Genomic DNA, 13,303 nt, shown 5'->3' on the forward strand with positions numbered 1-13,303 from the left:
ATGCATCATTTCATCTTCTGTAACCCATAAAGACTAAGTAGTCATTCATTAGCTCTGTGAATATGCATACAATGGATGATATGTCTCTTTTCCAGCATGATGCTTCTCATGACATGGATGAACACAATTTCTTCTGAGATCCAGGATTTAAAAGAACAGTATGTAAAAACAGGATTTTATATACTATTATCCATTGTGCCTCCCTGCACTAGGAAATCTGAGTTACTCTTTGCACAACTAAAAATAACAAAGCATTTGCTTTTGTTATAATAACAAGAGACTATCAGTTGTGACAGGCAGTCATATTTTAGAGACGGCAAGTTGTAAACAGAAACTGAATTTTAGGATTGATGGAGTAATTAGGGCAGGAGAGAAGTCGCAGCAATTGTGAGGGCTTGCTGTTCTACCAGAGGACCCAAGTTCAGCTACCAACACCCACGCTGGACAGCTAACAACTGCCTATAATTCTAGCTCCAAGAGATCCAATTCCCTCTCCTAGTCTATAGATATCTGCAATATAAAGCATTCACTCGCACAAATACACACACACACACATACACACACAAAAACTTAAATATTTAAGAAAAATTAATGAAATATGGCATTGTGTATAAAATTGACTCATCATTTTATTTGAACCTGAAAGGAAACCCCTATGACTCTGAATGCAGTTGGACTTACATTTTAATGTTAATTATAATCTCTTGAGAGATTTCTTGAAAATTAATACCTCATGGCTTTAGCAAGAGGAGATTTTTTATCCCATAGAGTTGGAAGATTGGCTTAATGAATTCGGATAATCTCATACTGGCTAATGAAGATAGGAAGATCCTTGAAACTCGTTGACCTGTAGCCTGGCACAAATTTATGAGCATCTGGTTAGTAAGAGACTCTGTGGTGGCGAGTGGAAAGGAAGTATAATGGTGGAGAATGATTAATGAGAGACAGTGTCCACCTTTGGCCCCACATGCATGTGCACATATATGTACATTCACACTTTCATAGTCAAGTACACACACTCACACTAACAAATATATGCATTGCATACATAAACACAGCCCTTACACAAATGTTAAATGAAAATAATTCTTATCTGTGTGATGTACAGTTTGAGAGTCATCAGATTCTCTACTGATTCTGATTTTACCCCTGGGAGCTATGTGACGTTAACTACATAGTATAAAAAGTGTTCCTAGGCTGGGGCAGGGATTCACATTTGCAATCCCAGTAATTGGAAGTATGAGGCAGGAGGACTGTTGTGAGGACAAGGCCTACACACACACACACACACACACACACACACACACACACACACGACATATATATATATATATATATATATATATATATATATATATGTAGAGAGAGAGAGGGAGAGAGAGAGTTCCCTATTTCTTGCACATTCTCCCTCTGTTCCCTCATTGATAAATGGGGAGATTTTCTAAGAAGTTCATACATGTAAACCACGACTAACATGTAACAAGGATTCACACATGTCTGCTCACCTGTGAAAATGGTTCTATAGTATTTACCTCCTCAATACTACTGATTAGTTGAAGCAACACTTACCAAGTATTTACAGTAATCTTTGACTTTTGTATGAGGGCATAATAAAGTCATATATACATTTTAAATAATTTCTCTGAAAATTATTTTCACAAATGATCAATATTTGCCATTCCTTTTTAAAATTGAATATAGACAATGAAGAATTTTCCATGGTATTTTCATTATTCAATTATCTTAATATATTTTCTTAACCCTATATGGATTACATTATCCCTAAATGAAGTAAATTCTCTGATATCATAGGGGATTTTTGAATAGTCATATTTATTTTAAGAAAACTTTAAAATTAATTTAGAAAATCTAAATTATTTTTAGTGAATAAAGACAACCTGGAAAATAATATTTATTTATGTATTTATTTTGCACATAAATGCTGACCTCTTTTAAACTAACCCTTTGGAATCATAATTATTTTTGCATGTACTTAGCAGCAAGTACCGCAAAGACCCCATACTTGTTTCATCTACTCTTTCCAAATGATGTCCTGTAAAACTGTAATAAACTGCCATAGCTGCACCCTTGACATTTGTCAGAACAATTAGTCATGCTCCCAAGTTAAGCTTCTGGGTTCAAATTTGTGTGTGTGTATGTGTGTATGCAAACTTGTGTGTGTGTCTATGTTGTCACTTTTGTAGATTCATATGTCCATTACTAAGGCCAAAACACAGTATTTCAACTACATGGATATCTTTACTTCTGCCTTTCTGGAAACCACTGCCTCTTTTTTTGCCATTGTAAGAACATACAGAAATGATACTGCATAATGTTTACATACAGGGTATTTCTTTCCTCGGTATAATTCTATGGAGATTTATCAATAGCAATAGGTTAACATTCATTACTAAATGTTGCAGAGTTTTAGCTGTGGGATAGTTCATGTAAGCATTCACCCAAAGAAAGGAATGGGTTTTTTCCATTATGGAACTCTTGAAAAACAAAACAAAAATGAAGACATAGAAAAAAATTCTTGTTCGCAATATTTGTGTAAATGTTGGATTTTTTCTTCTACATGATAAATGTCTTTAAGTACATCTGCTGAGTTGTATGTTGATTGCATATTTGGTATTATAAACATCTACTAAGTTTTTCCAAGATTACTTGCTGTTTTATATTCCCACCTGCAATGAATGAGTATTCCAGCTTCCGTATATTTTCAGCAGCACTTGTGGTCAGTGCTCTTTTATTTCAATGATCCTCATTTTAATTTGCATTTTCCTAAAGGCAAATGTTTCATAAATTTAACACAGCCACAACCAGATGTACCACCCACTCCACCCCATACTTGCTACCTGCCAACCTCAACTATTTGCCCACTGCCAGGTTAACCCTTGCACTATCCTATGACTTTCAACCTGACAGTGCCCTATCCCACTATACTGTACCAGCTACCCAAGCAATGACCACCCCATCTCACTGCCCTACACAAGCTATCCTCAACCACAGCTGGGAACTGCCAGCCTTGGGGGAAACTAGTTCTGTTCCATTTGAAAATTTCCAGAGTTCTCCAACGGAGTCAAGTTCACCATCTATAGTACCTTTGGATTAAGAGCAATGTTTAATCAGTTACCTTAATTTCCTTTTCTTACTTCCTAATATCTCTACTGGATACTCCTGAAATCATCATCTGGATAAATTCTGACTTTTCATTTAAAGACAGCTTCTGGAAATCCAAATTGAAAACTATGGCTTATTTATTATTTATAGAGGGTAGGGTCAAGATTGTGCTTTCAAAACAGGTTGGCACGTTTCATTCTGTTACCACCCCAACATATCCACGATGTATAATCTGGTTAAAAGCATGTTTACCATTATGTATTTTCTGACATGAGTTGTTCTCACTCCTCTGTCCTCCTGTCTGTTTGGATCTGTCTTGTTCTCCAATCTCTGCTCACCTCTTCTAGTAGTAAACATGTTAATTTTGTAGTTAAAAAAATCTGGGGATAGAGAGAAAATAGATGAAATGGTTTATTATAAGGAAAGAAATTTGCGTGTGTGAGGGGGTCTCATCTAGAAGATATTCTTTACAAGATTAAGGTAGGCTGAAAAAGATAGAATTATGTTTTCCATACAGAGAGACCTAATGTAAGATGGAACAGCACACCTCCCTACTCACATCTTAGAGACGAGCTGGAGTAATGGAAGCAGAAAAATTAGGAGGAACAAAATGTCACACATTGACACACAAACACTGACAGAGGAAAGCAAGTAGGTTAAACAATCAACATATACTACAATTAGTGACTCATGCATTATTCAATTGTTGGGTTGGAAATGTTAATTGTTGATAAATATTAAAATCATATTTTAAAGTTATCGAAAATGACAATACGGACACAAGCAATGACAATAGTGAACTCTGTATGTTAGAAGAAATTTCCGTGACAGGATATAAGGGGCATATCCTTTGAGACTATTTTTTAAATGTTTGTCTATTCCCCCACTCACTAATTATTTGTTGATTTCAATTATAGGCTCTCTACTGTATTTATTCATTCTGGGAAAATAGTGCATTGAACATAAAATAATCCACAGCATAAATGCATTCCTTTTCAACTTTCTGGCCCAGATAACACAATTGATTTGGGTGTGTGCTAATAATGCCTATTCTGTGGACTCAAACACCATCTGTAGCTATACACAGAGAGATAAACATCTGTATACACTACTTGTTTCAGCCCACCATCTGACAAGTCCTTACAAACATCAGAAATGAGGCCCAGACAGATTGTATGGCTAAAATGAGGTTTTTCCACTATCACTAACAAATAAGAGATTCAGCATTATCCATTGTCTACCCTGCCACCTCACCAGTTTCCCTTATATGTAGAATGGCATAAAGACTCATCAGTAAATACCTGTGAATCAACCTTGCTATTATTCATTGTTCATATTATATACTAAATCTATTAGCACATTTTGTCAAGTTTGCTTCTTGTGTATATTTTAACTGTATTTTCTCATTATCCATCTCCAATGTGCCTACTATAGACCGAGTTACTATGAAATCTTGCTAAGATACAAGACTTACTGTTGTGAACTGCTGCATTCTATTGGCTGTACCATACCTCACATTGTAGACTATTTGATTGTCTTATAATCAAGTAAATAATTTATTTCTTGATATTTTTATGGCTTCCCATTGTTCACCAAATAAGGACTGAGCTATTAAAGTAGTAAAATGTCTATTTTCAACCATTCTCACTCATGCCAGTAGCTGTTTATTTTGTTTTCAGACAGTGAGTTGTCTGAGTTTTTCCAATATGGCTCCTGTAACCTTAGCACTCTTGTGCCTAACATTAAACATGGATTTCCTTTTATACTTTTCTTTAATACATGTGTTCCTCTGGGAATCGTATTTCAATAGTTATATCAAACCAGTTTATTTCGTATATTCATCCTCAGTTTTCCCTTATAACATTTCTCAGAAATTTAATGGAATGCTGATTTCTTTAGCTGAGTCCCACTTAATACAGTGTGAGTTTTAGGAAGCTAGGTGGAGCACATATTTGTTGCTTACCATTTATTCAAATATTTCTGAGCAAAACAATGTCATTGAGTGTGTTTGCGTATTTGGGATATCTTAGAAGCCAATTCCAAAGATTCCCTTTGAGATCCATTCTCTTCAGTCTTGTCCCTGCCTCCACCATGGGGATTACGTTCATCACACCTCAGTTATGTGGTATGAGCTTTCACAATGATATGAGATGTTCTGTTTCCTCTCATTCTGCACGTTCTTCTAACTCCAACTATGGATATTCCAAAATTCTATGCTAATTTTGTCATGTTCCAGCACCCTCTACTGTAAGAATTTTATCCCAGTAGATAATTTCCAAATTGAATTTATTATCCTAGCCTGCAAATCTTAAAACACAAATATGAGGTTAATGTTGAATCCCTGACTTGAGAATCCTAATAATCAACTTCCTCTTTATACATAGTTAAGAAACCAAGTTCCTCAATCAATGCTGTGTTTTCAACAGACTACTTAGATAACCTTAGAACCATTCAAATTCCATCACTAGAAATAAAATGAAACCCAGAAACACACGTTTTCATCCAACAGTTTGACATGTTTGCAACCTATAGGTGCACCCCCTCCAAACAATAAGCACATGCACACACATCTGATTTCAAGGTTGTAGGATTATCTGCATTATTATGAAAAGATACTACAGGGAGGTGCCTTAACAGAACACAGAATAAAACAACGAAAGATAGAAAGATGTCCTCTTGAATTCTCCCAGACTGCCTTGCTAATATGGTTGCCATTTTTACCCCAGCTCCCACCTTCCAGTGAACTATGTTCAACTGTGTGTAAAGCCATTGAGTCATCTCCGTTTCCCTTGGCTCTTCACTCTAATCACTTCTCCCATTTCTGATGTCTTCAACCTTTCTGAACCCCATTCTGTCTGTACAGAAGTTCAGACTTTGCAACAGTATCTTAACTCATGTCTCTGACCTTATACCCCACTCTCAAATCCATCTCCACAATTCTATCAAGTTATCTTCCTAGAGTCCCACTCTCTTATCAGAACTACAATAACATGTCAACTCAAGCCTACTGGTTCCCTCTCAGGGATCCTCACTGTCTACCTATTGCATATTGACTATAGTGCAAATGCCTACATATATAGCCACACTTTAAAAAATATTTATACCTTGTTAAACTGATGGAAAGTGTGCTTTTACAGAAAAGAATACTATCCCTAGAATGCATTCACTCTTTCTAAATTCTTTGAATTGGACTGAAGAGGTGTCTCATACCTAGCTTAGTGATGTCTTCTAACTTACTGGGATGGGGGAGATCTATTCATTCTTAAACGCTGATGACAAATGTTGGCTTTTTTCCCTGATAATTTTGTTAAAATCCATATCACCTTTTAGTATCTCTTTTACAAGATAAATATTTTGCTTTATAGTATGACTAACTGGTCATTTCTTATTTCCTTAATAAAGACTGTAAGCTCCATATGAGCAGGCACTATCTCCTATTTTATGTTCCCTGCAGTGACAGCATCAGGGATTAGTGTATACTAGGTGCTCAATTAATATTTGTTGATTTAAACTAAATATTTAGGAAACCAAACTAATAAAAATGTGTACATACATTCAAAAATTCAAGAAACAAGAAAAATTTGTATATCAGAATGTACAGAATAAAGAATTTATTGTTCCTGCTGTATCACTTGTTTTATTACTGTATTTAGTATTACTCATGTTTAAAGGATTCAATTACCAAATTTTTAATAAAATATTAATATAATGCTTGCAAGTGCTCTATAAGATAGAAAAGCAATCCTTATTCTAAGGATCAGTTAACTTGAACAGAGATTTTATTAATGACCTACATAAGGCAAGGCAACTATTGATGGGACTAGAACTCAAACCAGGGGATTTTAATGTCTGTCACTATAGCATACCCTCATCTGTTCCTAGTGTTATTTGTGAATTACTACACTAGTGGTGTTTGAGAATTTAAATCAGTTAGCAAGGCATATGATGTTCTATAGAACATAACACCGTATATTCTGACAAAATGAAAAGATTGGCTGACAAAAGAATGAATACTCATATCAGAACTTATGAGTATATAGTTGTGTATATGTTTAATATACTACATACACAATTTGCACATATGAAAGTATAACCACTTGTGTATGCATATGTATATATTGGTCAGAATCTCAATGAGAATTGTAATTACAGATTCATAACAATTTTCTTATGGTTTTTATAATAAAACATTTTTAGTCATTTTCAGAGAGGCTGAATTAATCTCCTGGCAAGGAATCAAATGTGTTATACAACCTAGATATTCTCATGAAATAAAATTGGGAAATATTTCTTTTCCACAAATTGAATCACATTCATTTTATTTTGAGGATACTTACAACATCAGCACACGAGGTTCATATAACTACACTCTTTTCAGTTATTTCAGTGACGGTTGTATACAACAGTCTGTGCATGCCTAGCACTGACTGGGATCCCATGTGACACCTCGCCATTTAAATGTAGTTACATTAGAAACTGGGCAAAGAAGACATGGTGTTCAAACCTTGTCATCCTCATTTGTCCTTAGCATTCAACACAGACAGAAGGGAAAAACAGGAATTGCCATGGAACTGATATGAAATGCCTGGTGGCAAAAATCTATAAAAGTTGTTTTTCTGACACACTCATACTGACAAACTGGTGTGACTAACAGGCTTAAGCAAAAGAACACTGATCTTGCTCAAGAAATTACATGACTTAGCTGTAAGGAAAATCTATTTCTATCATTATTCTTCAAAAAAAAACTAAACCAATTTGTTAAGTGCTGCGTCTGTTTTCACTGGATCATTACATTCCAAAAGGAAATTTCTTGAGTGTTAATGTTGAAATTAAGTGGAAATTTTATCAAGACAGAATTTCAAAGAGTCTAAAACAATGCAGGTTTGCACAATGAATAGCCTATACAGGATGCCACACCTGCTCTCAAGTGACTTCATAACATTCTTGCTGCAATATTGCTCCTTTAAACGTACTTTCTCTTCTAATTTTAAGATGAAGTATCAATTTTTCTACTCAGAAACGGGCAATGCCCTGTCATAAGTGAAGTGCCCTCCACAAGTGGGAACCACGAGCTAAGAACTGTTCAGTAAAAAGCAAAACATTTCAAATTTTAAAGTTACTTTTAATGATATTCAGATTTGGTTTGTCAGATTTATTTTCTCTCATTTTTTGTGTTGACTGAGTCTTTACTGTTGAGAAAAAGACATAATAAATTTCTGGCATAACCCCAGGCCTTGCCAGTCAGTCATGCTTGGCTTACCTTTTCTGTTTGCTTCTTCCTTACTCCCGACATCATTCCTCCAAGCATTAATTCACTCAATAGCATCCTACTATGAGTGAGGGTCACTGCTAAGCTCTGGAATTACACATTGTCCTCTCTTGTTAATACTATTAATTTGCATACATTTTTGCTTTCCCCATGTTTAAGGCAACCTTCTGAGTGCAAAAATGGGTAATAATAAACCTTTAATGAAACATATATGTGTTCACTGGCTATAACACTATTGAGTTTTCACTGCCTATCTCATAAATATATTCAACTCACCTGGTGTCTGAAGGTTGATTCCCCCTTCTGTGGTGCATCACAAGATGTAAGAGGACCACACTAGAAATCAAGTATTCTATTTCCTCACACCATTACTAACTAGCTCATTAGCCCCAAAGTCCGGTATGTAAACTAATGATCACAAAGTAAGGAGAGACTGTAGCTCTGGAGAAAGAATACCATGAGGCTCTGTGAAGGTCAGTTGTTCAAAATGTCCTTATTTCTTTCCGATCAGATACTTAGCAAAATGATAAGCTCAGGTTTTTAAGTAAAGTCATTAAAACTTTTGACGATATAACATAAGCAAATTATCTTTTTGTGATGTTAACTCTGATCTGAAACTTAAATTTAATTAAAAAGCAGAAATATCCTTCCTATGAGCTTGATGAAATCTGTGATGCTGTGCACTCAATTGAGAACAATCAATATTTAAAGAGTCTGTGATTAAATATGTCCATTTTTAAAAGAGGCATTAAAACCCCGATTTCCCTTACTGTTAAGTAAAGTCAAACTTACCCCATTAGGCTCCACAAAGCAAAACTTCCAAAACTGACTTACAAATACAAAGAAAGAATAAGGTAGAAATGACATCACTGCATTCAAAGAACCAGCTCAATACTGCTATAACTATATTCTGTCTTCAGTCTATAAAAGATCATAATGCTAAAGATTTGGAAATTTTGTGAACATTTGCTTTCATGAGGACATTATAGAACACTCCTCATTTTCACATATTGACTACATTGTAGTAAAATTAGTCTAATCACAAATATATTGATGAACTTTTTTTAATGTGACAGGTGTGCACATACATCTACCCATTCACTCATGAAGAATAAGTCAAACACAAGGTTTAGGACTTCCGATGACCCATATTTGTCTGTGTATGTATATTTACAAGCCATTGCACCCAGGTGAAGGTCAAAAGACAACTTTAGGGCAATTCTGTTTTCTGTACCATGTGGGTTCCACGTATTGAAATTAGGTGAACAAGCTTGGTGGAAAGTGACTTCATCACTAAGATATCTTGCCAAAACTAGCCAGCATCATTCTGTGTTCTAACAATGCAACAATAGAAATAGATTAAAATACTTTTGTAATGAGATGTTTTAGATTTTTCTAGAAACTCTGATGCTACTACCATCAGCAGAATGTATTATATGTCAAACCGTGGCAAGGGCTATGGCGGGGGAAGGAGCTAACATAATTATTGGGGGGAAATGTATTGGGAATTAGGAGATATCGTAGAATCATTTGCCATTGTCAGGTCTGAGCACACTTTAAGAAATAGATGCAAGCTATATTTTTTAAAGAGAGGGAGAAATAACATTCTTTCTATTCTTTTTTTAATTTAACACCCTTGCTTCATGTGTCAATCCCAGCTCCCTCTCTCTCCATTACTCTCCTATCTCCCCAACGTCCCCAACCTCCCACCCAAGCCCCACTCTACTCCCCAGGGCGGGTGAGTCCCTCCACAGGGATCCCAGAGTCTTCCATTTCTAGGCCCTCCCCCATGTGTCCAGGCTGAAATAGCATCCCTTGATGTGGGATAGACTCCCAAAGTCCATTTGTATGCCAGGGATAAATACAGATCTACTATCCAAGGACCCATAGATCGCCTAGGCTTCCTTGCTGACACCCAAATTTATCAGTCCCATGCTGGGGCCCAAGAGCTCCCCCTTGTTCAGGTCAGCTGTCTCTGTATGTTTCACCAGCTGGGTCTTGACCCCTTTACACCCAGAGCTAAACACTGAATTGAACTCTTGGAACCCAGATGCAGAGTGGGAGGAGTCATTCTTTCTTTTCTAAAACCTGATGGGTATCACCTAAATCGTCATGTTTTCTCTTTTCTCCCCTAATGGAGAGGATACCATAAGCAAAAACTAAAGCTAAGGATTATACATGTATAGAACTTGTTAAAAGTTTAATCACTTTGAAATGATAGAAGAAATATAGGGTTCGTTTTAATAGAGTTTTCAAATGTATAATTCTTCATTGTTAACTCAATGTGAGTTCTATTTGTTGCTGTCCATGTCTCTGTTCTGCAGTACACCATGAATTGAAAAGAAAATTTTATTTTACTTTTATTTATTTATTTATGTGGAAAATGGCTAAGCCACAGCACATGAAGAGGGCCACTTGCAGAAGTCAGTCCTCTCCATTTACCAAGTGGATTTCAGAACTGAGACTAGGGCTTCAGTGTTGGTGGCAGTGACTATTATCTGCTGAGCCATCTTGCCAGTCCTTGAACTACAGTTTTTAGAAGACAAATAAAATTGACTATGTTTTAGTAAGATTTTTCTTCAACATGAAGTAAACCAGTAAGAGAAAAACAAATTTGAAGGTATATTGAGCTGTTAGCAGTTAAATATTGGATGTAATATTTAAATTATTACCATGCTTGGAATTTGAAATTTGTGTATTGGTTTACTGTGCATTTCTTGTCTTAGCAACTCATCACTTACTCCACAGCAGTTGCTTACTGTGTCCCTAATGTAACCTAAGCTTTCCAATTTGCCAACCTGCTGTCTCACTCTAAAGAGAATACTGGGGGTAAAAACTGTGTGAAAGTCCATAATTTTAGCTCAGTTTGACTTCCATATATATCATATATATATATATATATATATATATATAATCTTCCTTTATTTTTAGACTTCCCTTCACTCCACATGCCAAAATAAGATATTCAAGTGGCTATAAAGATGGCTCAGCAGTCAAGAATGCATCCTGCTCTTGTAGAGGATGATATTAATTTCCTAGCTTCAACATTAGACAATCTACACTGTAACTTCAGTTGCCAGACCCTATTCTTGTCTCCACAGATACCTGTCCATCTGAGGCACCTACACACAAGGCATTCACACTCACGGGAACTGCCCCCCCCACACACACAGATTCATATCTATATGCACGCACATACTGAGACCTCCATTAACATGAACTGAGGACAGAAGAAGAACAATATGTCAGACATGCATCTTTGGTTTGATGTTTGGGACAAAAATCACTGTGATTGAATCAGATTGCTTTAAGAAACCAGGGAGAACCGAACTAAGATATCAAATAGCCATCTTCAGAAACTAGTGATTACAGAGTTGAATAGATGCCGTTGTAGGGCAAATAAGGCCATTTTACATTTATATTTGAATGAGAAGAAACTCTTTTTTTTGCAAAGCTATAGCAGGAATTCTACAAATTTGAAGCAGTGACAAAGTAACTTCATTTCAAGTGTCAAAGCTAACTCAATATCTTTATACACTGCACTAAATGACAATATGATGGACTGACACTATACCTCTAAGTATCACAATAATTTCTAAAACTTCCAAATGATTCGAAACCTCTGATTAAAGTCAAATCCCCCTTAGGATTACAGAGGCTGCTGTACTCCTGCTAACTAATTAAGAACGGAACAGCATGGAATCAGGATGTCTAAAAATATATGCTGAATTCTGTTGAGTTTTACATGTTGGAATGTAGAGAATGAATCATATCTTCCACAATACTTACCAAGCTCCCCTCTATGATCAGTGCATCAGCAAGATTGATGCAAGATGACTTAAATGAGCTGTAAGTCACGTTTATTTACTAAAAGTACTGATTTAGTACCAATGTTTGCCTTTGATAAGCAAAAAAAATATCAGTGTAACACAGAAAATTGCATTGTGGCTATTTCTTCAGTTGAAGGGGGTACTGAACTCTTGTTGCTCTGTTTAAATATATGATAACCCTCATATTCCATGAAATCTCAAAATGAGCTTCTCAATACCATTGTGAAAGTGTTGTCCATTAACAGTAAGGAATATTATTCTGTTTGGAAGACTATTCTCTCACAGCACTACTGGATTCCAATTAGCAAACAAAGGTTCTATATTTTTACAGTATATAATACAAGGCGTTCACATACACACATATATGAATACCATTATTAAGTTAATCAAGGTACTTATCAGGTTATGTAGTTACTATCTTTATGTAGTAGAATTTAACAACCAGTTTCTTGATAATTTTAAGACTACAACTGGTATTCTGAATACTTGACTAACTCTCAAAAACTTGACAATTGCTTACAGCAGAAACCTTCTGACCTTAAATTTCCATTTTTATAAATGCCTTATAAATCCTTTTCCTTTTCCATGAGGCTTTTAAAATGGTAATCCAATTAAATATGAGAAAATGAAAATACAGAACAAAATGAAGTATGTGTGTAGTTTCTCCTATTGTTTGTAAGAATCAACTTTGCATTTTAAGAAGCAAATCCTGTGGCAGTATCTTCTGAAATATCCATTATTTAATGGTAGATGGCACAGAGTTTATTATAAATTGAAAAAAAAGGCCTATATAATACTAATGGCTAACCATGTAATTCTTTGGACACAAATTCTTCCTTTATAATCATTACTGTGAAAATCTGAAAGCAAATGTACTGCCATCACTGGCAATTACAAGTGCCAAGTTATTAAGTGCATTAAGGATTTTAGTCTACTGGAGTCCTACTTAGTGTGGGAGGGTAGCAATTTACTAAATGGACTCAAGTGGCCTGAAAGATCTAATGCATCCCGCAAAGGTGTGCACTCAATCACTTTATTACCATTTGGATCATCTGGATATTCATGAAGAACAAAATAATGC

Source organism: Mesocricetus auratus, unplaced genomic scaffold (assembly GCF_017639785.1).
Source record: "Mesocricetus auratus isolate SY011 unplaced genomic scaffold, BCM_Maur_2.0 Super-Scaffold_15014, whole genome shotgun sequence".
Classification (NCBI taxonomy): Eukaryota; Metazoa; Chordata; class Mammalia; order Rodentia; family Cricetidae; genus Mesocricetus; species Mesocricetus auratus.